Source organism: Delphinus delphis, chromosome 1 (genome assembly GCF_949987515.2).
Source record: "Delphinus delphis chromosome 1, mDelDel1.2, whole genome shotgun sequence".
NCBI lineage: Eukaryota > Metazoa > Chordata > Mammalia > Artiodactyla > Delphinidae > Delphinus > Delphinus delphis.
Window position 1 is genome coordinate 165762649 of NC_082683.1, and position 14052 is coordinate 165776700.

The 14052-nt window shown below is 42.9% G+C and overlaps 1 pseudogene; it reads right to left on the minus strand.

Moving 5' to 3' along the window:
- Window positions 1-9533: 9533 nt before the first annotated feature.
- On the minus strand, window positions 9534-9651 carry LOC132416662 (U6atac minor spliceosomal RNA; annotated as a pseudogene).
- Between the last annotated feature and the right edge of the window lie 4401 nt (window positions 9652-14052).

Consider the following 14052-nt stretch of genomic DNA (forward strand, 5'->3'; position numbering starts at 1 on the left):
ATATTATATAATTGATAATAATTTATAAACTAATTATGATGTGATAGAAAATTACTCTGCAAGTTCATTCAAACATATTATATGGTCCTGCATATAATCTATCTTAATAAATGTTTCACATGCACTTGAAGAGAACGTATATTCCACAGATATTGGTTGTAATGTTCTATGTATGTCATTTAGATCAAAGTGTGTTGATAATATTTTTCAGATCTTTTGTATCCTTAATGGTTTTTTGTCTAGTTGTTCTATCAATTTCTGAGAGAGAGGTAAAAGTATCTCCAATTTTGATTGTAGGATTTTTTACTTCTCCTTTTAGTTTTACCAATTTTCATTCAGTGTATCTTGTAGCTCTGTTATCACACAACACATATCTAGGGTCATCATGTTTTCCTGATGGATTCACCATTTTATTATTATGAAATGTCTTTCTTACCTCTGACACTATGTCTTGCCTTGAAGTCTATTTTTGCCTGTTATTAATATAGCCATTCAAACTTTCTTATACTTTTTGTTTGCCTTGTATATCATTGTCCACACTTTTACTTTCAATCCATCTGTGTTCTTATATTTAAGGTACCTCTCTTGTAGACAGTAGATAGTCTTGGTCTTGCTTTTTTACCCACTCTAACCAAATCTTTCTATTAAATTTACCCATTTACATGTAGTTTAATTATTGATGTGTTGGATTCAGGTCTACCATTTGCTGTTTGCTTTCTATTTCTTCCATTTGTTTTTTATTTCTCTATGCTTTCTTTTACGCCTTCTTTTCAGTTAATTGAATATATTTTAGCATCCCATTCTTCTACTGGCTTTTTAGCTTTACCTCTTTGCATTTTTTTTTTTTGCCTTTTTTTTTTAGTAGTTGTTTTAGGACTTTTTAACTAGTCACTTAGAATTAATATGCATTAAATATATGAATATTGCAACAGCATAGTTCCATTCATCCACCCCCCTCAACCTTTGTGCTATTGTCAATACATATTACATACATACATGTCAATATATTATAAGCCCCATATATGTTTTAAAGAAATTAAGAGAAAAAAATACTTTCAATCCAACTACTGAGTTCTTTATTTCAACTATTACATTTTTCACATTCAGTATGTACATTTGACTCATATTCATAAGTTATTATTCCTGTTTCATGTTTCCAATATCCTCTATTAGGGTTTTGAAGATATTTATCAAGCTTTTTTCCATTCCTGTTCTTCCAGTTCATTAATTCTGCTTCCTCTGGCATATGTTGGCCAGTTCTGGCCTTTCTTTCATGATGTTTGTGTTCCTTGGAGGTGTCAATTTTTCTTTTGAACTCATATCCACTGGAGACTTCAAAAGCCTGTATCTAGATTTTATGACTTCCAAGTGAGTTAGGAGAGGGAGAATACTTCAAGGCAATTCAGGGTGATGTTACAATTCCACTAAGATCACTATCTATGCAAACTTGACCCTCAAGGAAATGCCCAGAGCCTCCACCCTGGCCCTGCTCCTTTTCAGAAGCTGTTTTTCTGTGTTAATCACCAAGCCCAAAGTATCAACAGGGATGCTTTGTGAAGAAATACTGAAAGGGGGCTATCTAGCCAACCCCAGGCAGGATCTAGGATCTCACTATGCTGCCTTTGAGATGCATGATTATTTTCGTGTCCTAAGGTCTGTGCAGCAGGCAGTGATTTACTCAAGTAAATATGAAGGAATGAAAAGAACCCAACTGGAAAGCATGTTCCAGGCACAACCCCAGTGCCTTAAGGTTCTCAGAGAAACAAAACTAATAGAAGATAGGTAGATAAATAGATATTATAAGGAAATGGCTCTTGAAATTAGGACGTTAACAAGTCCCCAAATCTGCAGTTGGCAAGATAAAGACCTAGGAGAGCTGATGTGTAGTTCTAGCCCAAGTCCAAAGGCCTGAGGACCTGGAGAGCCAATGGTCTAAGTTCCAGTCCCAAAGCTGGCAGGCTCAAGACCCAAAAAGAGCTAATGTTTCAGTTCCAGTCTGGAAAAGGTTGATGTCCCAGCTCAGCAGGCAGAAGGAATTCCCTCTTACTCACCCTTTTTGTTCTATTCAGGTCTTTGACTGGATGAGGTTCATCCACATTAGGGAGGGTAATCTGCTACTCAGTCTACCAATTCAAACATTAAACTAATCCAGAGACATCCTCACAGATACATTCAGGATAATCTTTGATGAAATTTCTGGGTACTGCATGGCCCATCAAGTTGACACGTAAAATTAATCATCACACCCTGTCTGTCCCTACAGTTTCTCTCTTAGGTTCTGGCATCCATCAACTTCCTCTCACTTCTCCAGTTTGGGCTCTGAATGGAAGCTGGCACCCTTTGCTAGCTGGAATAGGAAAGCTTCCAAAGTATTTAATTGTCACCTTATTTAGGAAACTCCAAATTGTGGGATTGCTCCAAGACATTTCTTTAAAAAGTGTGGAAGCCTCATTAGCAACTTTTAAAACACTTCTCTGATCTTAAAGAAATTTAAAAGGAAAACATGGGCTTGCTATTTACCAAGTTTTGTTTGATTGGTTGCAATTTTATTTGTATTTTGTTTTTAATAAATGAGTGCTAATGGTTAAAATTCAATATACTAGCCTTATAAGAAATATGGCAGTCATGGGCCAAAAGAAATCAACTATAGGAAGTGGAAATTCTGAATAAGACAATGAAATTCACTGCGTGATAAATATAGTCCATCAAGCAAGCTTTTAATCCCAGAGGAAAATGATTTTTTTTTTTTTTTTGCGGTACGCGGGCCTCTCACTGTTGTGGCCTCTCCCGTGGCGGAGCACAGGCTCCGGACGCGCAGGCTCAGCGGCCATGACTCACGGGCCCAGCCCCTCCGCGGCATGTGGGACCTTCCCGGCCCGGGGCACGAACCCGTGTCCCCTGCATCGGCAGGCGGACTCTCAACCACTGTGCCACCAGGGAAGCCCTACATTATTTTTTTCTTGGCATGGGGATAGTGGGTAAAGGGTAGAAGTAAATTAGCCTAATTTGGAACAATTAGCATTTGTGCTTTTTTTGACAAAAGGGTTTCCAAAGCTGGGGTTGAGGGGGAAGATAGAAGCTGGGCACAGGGAGACCCTCCTTTGCCTTCACCACCCTGAATGACACTCAATTAGTGGGCTGCTCACTCACTTGTCAGTCATTATGCTTTTCTGGAGTTGCTACGATGTGTCAGGTTCTGTTAGATGCTGGGGGTACAGAACTGAAGTATATGGTTCAGGTAGCAGGTAGGCAGGACGTCAGGAAGCTAGAAAGACACAGCACAGCACACCGTGAATTTCCAGTGTGTTCAGTGCCATGATGGAGGTAAGCACAGGATCCACAGATAGGCTGTGGAGGAGAGGAGAGGTAGACCCAGCCGGGCACGGATCACATCATGCTGGCATTCCTTATTTACGAATATGTTGCATCTCAGTTACCTGTTTTCCCTAGCTCCCTGTGTAGTACCAGCTCACGGGAGGTGACAGATAATTATCAAATGAATGAATGCATAGATAAGTATTTCAGGTTTTGTAAATACCATGTAGAATGTATAAAGGATCCAATACTTTGCCTACACACACAGGTAGCAAACCAGCAGCCACAGGTTCAGTCTGACCCAGACTCTTGTCTTTGGCCCATATCGTGATTTTTAAAAACTTTGTACTACATTGGACTTTAAAATATGATGTTGGACTTCTCTTCAAAGATCAGCAGAATATCTGGCAACACTACACACTTATTCCAGAATACTGACTGGTTGGCACTGGGTGGGACCTATATTTTCCTATTGAGCACAAGCCCTGAGGTGGCCGTGTCCCCACCTGTCATACTGCGTGAGCCTGCGCACCTCAGCCAGACATCTACTCTCACGTGTGCTGCTGACTTGGCTCCTGGAAGCATTTGATTCTGGGTCCTGACATTCACAGGAGTGGAGAATATAGCAGGTATAGCTGAGGGAACCAGGGAAGGATTTCTGGAGTTCTAGGGGCCTTCAGAAGCGCAGCACGTGCAGCTGAAGAGAGGGAGGCCGGCCTGGGGGGAGGAGATCCTAAATACTAAAGGTGGAAGCTCTGGCTAGGTGATGGCTGAGGACGAGGTGGCCAGGCCTCTGGTTTCCCTCCTGAGAAAGGAGATTTTCTTTTTTTTGAGAAATTAAAAAATACATTTATTTACTTATCTTATACATAGTATCAACAGTGTATATATTTCAATCCCAGACATACACACACTATTGATACTATGTATAAATAGATAACTATTGAGAACCTACTGTATAGCACAGGGAACTCTACTCAGTGCTCTGTGGTGACCTAAACGGGAAGGAAATCCAAAAAAGAGGGGATATATGTATACTTATAGATGATTCACTTTGCTATACAGTAGAAACTAACACAACATTGTAAAGAAATTATGCTCCAATAAAAACTTTTAAAAAAGAAAAGACGATGTAAAATAGAATTCCTTTGTGAACTGAATATAGTGCATATTTCTCCTGTAAAAAAATTAAAAAATTTAAAAATACATTTATTAAGTCATTCAAAAAGCAATAATAAGCCCATTATATGGTAATAAGCCCATTATATGGTAACATGAAAAACGTATTTTTACAAAATGATTATATTTCCTAAAACAAAAACTTTAGTGATAAGAGTGGCATTATTTTACATTTCTGCAAATATCTTTATGTTTAGCTTAATAGAAGACAGCTGGTGTTTGTTTCGGTATTCAGGCTATAGTGATACGTTGTTTTGATTGAAGTATATGAAGAAAGTAGCCTCACACAGAGATGGAATCAGAAAAGGGAGGAGTATTTTAATAGACTTTTCAGATAATTATGGCTGTCCTTCTTTAATACTATACTCCAAACTTAACAAGTGGTAGGTTTTTTGGTATATTTTTTAAATTTTTATTTTATGTTGGAGTATAGTTGCTTAGCAATGTTGTGCTAGTTTCAGGTGTACAGCAAAGTGATTCAGTTTTACATATACATGTACCTATTCTTTTTCAAATTCTTTTCCCACTTAGGTTATTACAGAATGTTGAACAGAGTCCCCTGTGCTATACAGTAGGTCCTTGTTGGTTATCTATTTTAAATATAGAGAAAGGAGATTTTCAATCAGCCCTGGGTTTCCATAGAGGACTTGGAGCTGCTGAATGTAGTGCCCATTTGTTAAGGTTCTTTCAGGAGAAGTAAGGATTGCTAGAGTTCCAAGAAACCTGACTCCTGTGATTCACCACTGCATTTTGCACTGGAAGAAACTGAGGCCGAGAGAGGGGGAGTGCCTTGGCCAAAGTCATACAGCAAGGTCGGGAGCAAGGTCAACTCCTGCTCTATTTTACTTATTCCTTCACCAGAGAAATCAAGAAAAAGGGAAGGAGGGAGAAAAGGCAGGTGTGAGGAGATAGAAAATTATGAACCAGTGCTCTGCTTTTAGGCTAATCAGAACTTTGAATTCAGAGAGTTTCTTCTTTTCTTTCAAGAAAGAAATGTGTTTTTATAATCCGACTTCAATGGCTGGTGGGAAAAAGTCCTTCGAGTCCCCAAGGACTGTTAAGAAAACTACCATTAAATTCTAGTCTTCAGAGCTGTCTGAGTCATAATAACTGTAACGAACTCTGGGAGTGTGTGTTTTCTTAGGATTTCTCTTTTGGCCAGTCATGTGAGAAATAGGGAAGGGGCGGCAAGAAGGAATAGGCAAGTTTTACTAGCATAATAAGAAAAGGTACAAATTGGGATAATTTCATAATTAAGCGTAGCCTCTCTGGGTCTGGTGAAGATTCACTTCGCTAGACAGTAGCAACTAACACAACATTGTGAAACAACTATACCCCGCTAAAAATAAACAAGTAAAAAGTAAATAAATAAGCTGTCAAGACATACAAAAAAGAAACTATATTTGCAGAATTCCAGAGGAAAAAGAGGTTAGGAGAATGAGTAGGATTGGGTTTGCGGTGGGGAAGGAGGAGGTAGACGATATATGGCACATATGGCAACACGTCCCTTCCCAGGAGGAATATGTACATATGTAGGTTCCCTTTGCTGGGAAAGCTTTTCCCCACATCCAACCCTAACCATCCCAACACCCTTGGGATGTGCTGAGGCAGTTATCCTTCAGGGCTCAGCTGAAATGTTCCCTTGGGACCCTGAACTTCCCCATCGTAATATTCATCACACTTGCAATTAATTATTTGTGTCATTAGTTTCTTTCTTCCAGGCTTTCCTGCTGCAGGGTAAGCTCCACTAATGACTACAGTGTCTGTATCTGTTTTGCTCATGACTAAGTAGAGCCCATAGTAGACACTCAATCAGTATTTAGTGAAAGGCTTTAGGACATCTTCCCTGCCTCTAATCCCTCATAATCTTTATGGAGACCGTCCAGAGGGCAGCTAAGCAGGAGAGAGGCTTTCAGTACAGCTGTTCCTGGCCTCCCCTCCCTCCCGATACTACCCTGGCACATCACATCTTCAAACTGCTTAAAGAGGCAGGCTTAGCAGACAGGGAGTTTGTTGGACTGGGTCTAAATAAGCAATGCAGAAATAACTTCTAAAGGCGCTGACTGCCATGCAAGAAGTGAGCTCAGCTGAGGGAACTCCCTCCCCGGTGTGGACATGTGTCTGAGCAGGAGAGAAAGGCCCCACCCACGAGTGAACTGAGAACCCAGTGATTTCAGATGTGACCCCAAAATGCCATCTTAAGGACTTGGTTCTCTGTTGAGCTGCTTCTCTCTTAAGTAACTCGACAGCCCGAGCTCTGGGCAAGTGTTGGAGGTTAGCTGATTTCACCAGGGTATCGATTCTCCTTAAAGATTCTCTAATGTAAAAGTAAACATCTGCAAACTGAAGTTCTGTGAGTTCTCGGTAACAACTTTCTGTCCACACACCCCAGAGCAACCCCCCAGGGAGGCAACTCGGCAGCTTGCAAAGTGCTTTTTACACACCTGCTATCAGATCCTCACATATACATGAGGCATTTTCATCATCATATGATGTATGTGGTGTTAGCATCCTCATACCTATTTTATGGCTGTTTCAACGAATGCCCACAAAGTTTAGGAAGCCTGCCCCCGGTCACCCAGCCAGCTCAAGCCAGAGCTGGGGCCTGGAAGGGCCGTTGTCCCGGCCACCTGCCAGTTCCCTCTTGCCTGTCTTTTAAGGCTGAGGTTTTCCCAAGGGAACCAGTGGATGTTGGAAACTGAAGTGTTGCCTTCCAGCAGGCCGGGGGACCTGGATGTTAGCCTTTGAGTGTGGGATCAAACCTGATCATCTCCGGTTGTGATCAAGAAAAGGAAAACCTCTCCGTGGGCCAAAAACGTGGTTACGAAGCTCGCCGACAGGGCCCCAGCCTTCGGTGCCCTTGGTGTGTGGGGTATGGTGGTGTCCAGCTCGGCATGTCGCCCTGGGCACTTTGCACTTGCAGAGGAGGGGACAGGGGGACAGCGTGTGGGAACACAACCCGGGGCTGGCTCAGGATGGAAAGTCACTGCGGGGGGCGGGGGGAGTAGGGGCCGATGGGTACAGAGAAAGAAGGCAGGAGCCAGGCCTGGTTTTCAAAATCAGCCTCCAGGGCTTCCCTGGTGGCGCAGCGGTTGAGAGTCCGCCTGACGATGCAGGGGACACGGGTTCGTGCCCCGGTCCGGGAAGATCCCACATGCCACGGAGCGGCTGGGCCCGTGAGCCATGGCCGCTGAGCCTGCGCGTCCGGAGCCTGTGCTCCGCAACGGGAGAGGCCGTAACAGTGAGAGACCCGCGTACCGCAAAAAAAAAAAAATCAGCCTCCAGCCTGTTGTCCTCAGAAGAGGAGACCTCAGTCCCGGCACAAAATAAAAGGGTGGTGGGAGCAAATGAGGTTGCTTCTCTCAGTTGTTTATTTTTCCTCTCTCGTTTCCGCTGGTTTTCCTCCAGCCCCAATCCCCCTGGCCTCTGGTTTCCCGCCACTATCTGGTTAATAACCTCCCACATCAGCCTGCTCAGCCCCCCTCGGCTCCCCCTGCAATCTCTTCTCCAGGCTTTGCTGAGGCTGTATTTACCCACACACAGGATTTCCGTAGGTGGTAACCACAGGGCCTGGTGGCTCCGGCGCTGTCCCTCCTCCCCTCATGGGGGTCTATTTACAGCAGGGGAAGAATTCCAATCCCCCCCCCTCAAGAATGTGACCGTCCTTAGACGTCTCTCCTTCGCCAACACCCAGCTCTTGGTAAGATCACTCACCCTCACACCCGTCCCTCCCCGGTCTCCTCAAATGCAGAGACCAGAGATAAGGTACACAGGTGAGTTAACCAAGGTGGGTGGCTCACTCACTCACGAACCTCCAGGCCGAGGGTCGTGGGGCGGGACCTCCGGACGCCTCCCCGTCTGGGCCCCCATCATATCACAGGCCTTGTCAATCCAGATCCCACAGAAAAGGGATACGGCATCCCCGGCAGACATCCTCGCGAAACACGCCCCCACCCCACTGCGTTTACTCCTTCCAGGACCGTTCACTCAACACTCAGAGAAGTATCCACCTCACAGGGTGATTTGCTCTTTGTTTAGCTGTGCATGGATGGGTGATGCACATTCGGAAAAGGGCGCAAGTCGGCAGCCCAGTCAAGTTTCACAACGTGGATGTACTGAGGTAATCAGCACCCAGATGAGAATGTTTCCCACCTCCAGAAGCCCCTTCCTATACCCCAACCCGACCGCTGCCTACCGTCTCTCACCCCCAGCCCCCAGCACCCAGCATCCCGACTTCTGACACCACACATCAGTTTTGCCTCATGGGTTTTACACTTAAGAAGCTGGATTCCAGAGATGCACAGACAAGACTTTTAATTTTTCTCCATCAACAATATCTGGGAGGCAGGAGGCTTGTTGAGCCGGCTCTGGGTGTTCTATTTTATTTTCAACTCTCAGGATCCCTAATTCCCTAACACCACATAACTGTGAGGAATTTTAGGGAAGGAGTTATCTACGTGAGAAACCCTGCAGTGGGCAGCATGCCAAGTGTGGAGGAAAAGTGGAATGAGATAAATAAGATGAAGGCGTTGTGAAGAGATAGGGACCATAAGATGAAGGCGTTGTGAAGAGATAGGGACCGCATGAAGCTGAGGCCTCCAGGAAGCGGGGGGGGGGGGGGGGGGGGGGGGGGGAGGTAGGGGGATGGGGACTGCAAAGGTGGCAGGAAACTGAAACACATGCTAATATTTTCACCAAAGGGAGAGAGAAAAGAGTTCCAACCGCTCCCAGCCATCTTCAGCCCATCCTTGCCTCTTTTCACCTTTTTCTCTATTTCTGGAGATGCTATTTTAAGCAAAGCCGTACTCCCTACCTCTTTACTTTAAACACCCGCTGAAAACAGAAGTATAACATACGCCACATTTGTAATTTGTGTGTGTGTGTGTGTGTGTGTGTGTGTGTGTGTATGTGTGGTAATTTACCCTAGTGATATCTAGGACATTCACAATATTGGGCAACCATCACCCCTATATGGATCCAGAACCTTTGTATCACCCCAAAAGGACACCTCATACTCATTAAGCAGCCACTCTCCTTCCTCAAAACCATGTTCAGATGCCACCAAGTAGGTGGCAATGCCTTCACTATATGTGTGTGGTCCAGGCCTCCTCCAATCTTGTCAAAAGGAATGCATATCTTCTCTCTTTCATACAAGGCCCACATATGTAATTTTACATTTTCTGGTAGCCATACTAAAAAGGTAAAAAGAAACAGGTGAAAGTAATTTTAATACTTTATCTTATCCATTTTTATGGCTGAGTAGTATTCTGTCGTATATCTATACCACACCTTCTGTATCCATTCATCTGTCGATGGACATTTAGGTTGTTTCCATTTGCAACAACATGGACGGACCCAGAGATTATCACACTAAGTGAATGAAGTAAGTCAGAAAGAGAAAGACAAATACCATATGATATCACTTATATGTGGAATCTAAAATATGACATAAAGGAACTTATCTACAGTACAGACTTGTGGTTGCCAAGGGGGTTGGGGGGTGGGGAGGGATGGAGTGGGAGGGTGGGATTAGCAGATACAAACTATTATACACAAATGGATAAACAACAAGGTCCTAAGTATAGCACAGGGAACTAGATTCAATATGCTGTAATAAACCATAATGGAAAAGAATATGAAAAAGAATATAGACACATATATACGTATAACTGAATCACTGCTGTACAGCAGAAATTAACACATTATAAAACAACTATACTTCAATAAAATAAATTTTTTAAAATAACTTCTTTAATCCAACATTTCCAAACTGTTATCATTTCAGCACATCATCATCATAAAAATGATTGCTGAGCTATCTTGCACTCTTTCATTTGCACTAAGCCTTTGAAATCAGGTGTGTATCTCTCACATACCATACATCTCCACTGGACCAGCCACATTTCAGAAGCCCCACGTGGCTAACGGTTACTGTGTTAGGTGGTGCGGCTCTAAACAATTTGTAGAATGCTATCAATATGCCAAGTCATCTTTTTAAGGGTGGTTATTAAATACTGAAACGTTTTGAGGCTACAGTTTTGTTTTTAATACAAATTTATTTTCTTCATTATGAAAAATAATATACTTGGAAACTGTGGAAAGAAAAATTACCCCTAAGCCCCAGCACAAGCAAAACTATGATCACTTTCTGACACTCCGTATGTCATGACTTCTTTGTAGTGTTTTCTCATCGTTTTGTGCCCCATACAGCGATGTTACCACCACTTTGAAGTGGAAACTGAAGGCCAGTATGACCATTTACCAGAGGCAACAACACAGCTTTCCCCAGAGTCTTGAGGAGGTTTGTGAACTAGCTTGTGTCTAAGATTCCTTCCAACCCAAACATGCCAGGGTACTAGGATGTCGTTCGTCCCTTCCACCTAACAGACACACACAGACACACAGACACATATACACACACACACACACAGAGCGCAGGTCTTCCATTCCACCCCATAGAACAGTCTGAAAAGAGTAAGATCACCTCTACTCAGCCTTGCTAACTCTCTGGGAAAACACAGAGATCTAAACGGAAACACTTTTATTTAGCATTCATGCTCAGAAAGAAGAAAGCCTAGCAGAAACCTGACTCAGTATCCAAGAATGTAAAAACATTTCTTTTTAGATTCCCAGCAGCTTCATGCCACAATGCCCCAAGCTGGAAAGAAAAAAAAGTGCCATTTCATATGTTTATAGCAACATCTGATTTAATATTATACAGTTTTGCTTAGTCACAAACCAGAACAAATACTTTCAGATTTATTATATCCTTCCATTCAGAGACTCTATAATCATAGTTAATAATGCAGCCATTCCACAGCCCAAGAAAGAAGGTTTCTAATTTTGGGGACCAAAGATTCCTGAGAGGCAGGTTATTTTCAAGAAGGATTTAAGGTTTTCAAACTCTCAATGAAGCTTGAAATTCATCTTTTCCAGTTCACATGAAAAGAGTTTCCTCTGAATATTGGCTGGGAGGTAGAAAGAGAGGAAAACCAGTTGACAGACAGACTCTCCCAGAGCTTTTAGAGAATGTGGCAATCACTCACCAGCATTCCCAATCCTTACCTTGTCTTGCAAATGAAAACAAAATAAACACAGAGCAAACAGACAAACACAAAAACCATACCATTGACTCCCATGTTCTTTGCGCTGTTAATGCTGTATTTTGGGCTTCCTTCTTACTCGTTGATTCATTAAAAGGCACAAATTGATTTTTAGAAGAAGCAAATATTCTGACAAAGCATACTTTCTTATTATTCCCCCATGCATACATTCCCACACAGGCATTTGTCACACGTCTGTACACAATTGTTCTGCCCCAAGCCTTGCCCGTTCCTGCCTAATTAATTCAGGATTAGTTACTGACTAATCCATCCAGGTCGTGTCTTCAGGGTTCGGCTCTCTTTCAGGGCACAGGTGTCCTCCGTTGCATCCCGATGTGGGTGCTCTGTGGTCCTCTGAGGGGTGGGGGAATGCGTGTTTGGATTAGTGTGAGCACGTCGCCCAACGTGGGCGCGTCATGTTAAACCGCAATGCATTCTAGTGAGTTCCATCTCTCAAAGAAAGCCAGGATTTGTCCCTCCAGTATTTCTTTACACACCATTAAAGAGAATGCCAACGTTAAGGCAGGGTGAGAAGGTGTCAGTGAGAACTTAGTCTGCAGGGAATCAGTTAAGAGTTTAGAAGAGTCTGGGGCCCTTATAAAACTGAGGATTCCTAGGTCCCACCACAGACCTGCCACGTTGGGATATCAGGGGGTCAGATACAGGAATAGTCACTCTGAGCAAAATTCTTAGGGGATTCACATACACACTGCAGCCTACACACACCGGTCTTAAAGTTCCCTTCATTAAGTCATAAGCACATACATCAAAACAAGACGGTAGGATTAAATCAGGTTCCAGTTGAAGATACTACCACTCTTTGAATGAGTTCTTGCTAACAGATTTTTAGCAGCACGTTGCCAGAAATCAAAAGGCTTGAGTTCTGTTCTAGCCCATCACCTATAACGTGGGCAAGTTACTTAACCTTTTCAAACCTCCCTGACACTGAGTTATGCAACTAGGGGCAAGTGTGATTACAATACTGAAACAGCTTACAAAAGGCTTTCCCATCCATCCACCTCACTGGATTGTCAGGAGGATTAAATAGTGTGCAGTGGATGAACTCTCTTTGCAGACTTCACGGCACCTGACAAAGGCACAGCACAATTAAGAGTGTGGACATAGTTTCAGATGAAACGTCCTATTTTTTTTTTTTTTGAGGTCAAATTATCTGTTTTATTACTGATAAAGGCTAGGCTGGAGGGTGTGGTTTAGGAATATAGAGGCAATGGAATTTCTTTTTTTTTTTTTTCTCTCAGTTTAAAATTTATTCACCAAGCCTCAGACAGCACTGGGCAGTTACGGGTCTCTCCCGACTAGGACAGGGTTTTTCTGCCAAGCTCACCACTTGAACCAAGGAGACTTGAGTTCCAGCAGCTTGAAGGCAGGAAGATCCCAGGAAGGAAGGGGGAGGAGAAACAGCAGAACTCAACTGCTATACCCAAGTTTACCAAGCATTTCTCTCCTGAGAAGGAGAATGAGAGGAAGTGGGAAGGGGCCAAGACAAACTAATGCCCCTTCGTTGGATGTGTCAGGGATAAGTGCGATTATAATACTCAAGCAGCCTGAGGGAAGTTACAATCTCTGACGCCAAATTACTCAACTTTTTGTACCTTGAACCCATTGTGCTCAATCATTATGCCTATGGTCAAGCAGAAGGGGTACCACATCTTCAGAGAGGGAGTCAACCTCCACCCCCAAACCAGCCACTGCTCCACTATAGATCTTCCTGGGCAGGCAGTGTGCATTCTTCTCCTATGAGTTTCCGAGTTGGGTCAGTGAGATACATTATGTTTTTCAAGCCCTTTCTGTAGTCAAGAAGAAAAAAGGTAGTTTCTCTTCAATTTTCCATCTCAAATTATTTCAAGCTACATTGACCAACATAGCCTATCAGAGGTTAGGCAGTAAAATCATGATATCAGAATTTGTGATATCATAAAAGTACCCCAAAAATGAAATGCCAACAATACGATGTTCTACACTTGAACTTAACCTTCTCAGTATCAAATTACCAGGGAGTCCCAGGTCCAAACTTTAATCCCCTTACAAGATCCAAAGAAGTGAAAAGAAGAAATGAAAGCTTGAAGTTAAATTATCTCACTCTCAATCAAGATCAAGTTCAAAGACATTCCATTTCAATTTCTTATTCTCTTTAGCCTCAGCGAGAAGAGTTCTTGATGCTCTGGGTGGGGTTGAGGTGCTGTCAGCAGCTATAGCCTGGGCTGGCTTTCCAGGAAGGGGTCTTAGAGTTTGGATTAATTCAGCTCCAAGCCTTTCATGTGCCTCACTTTCTTTTCTTTTTTATTATTATTTTAAAATTGTGGTAAAATACGCATAACTTAAAATTTACCCTCTTAACCATTTTTAAGTGTACAGTTCAGTAGTGTTAAGTATTTTCACGTTGTGCAGCCACCACCACCATCCCTCTCCAGAACTCTTTTCATCTTGCAAAACT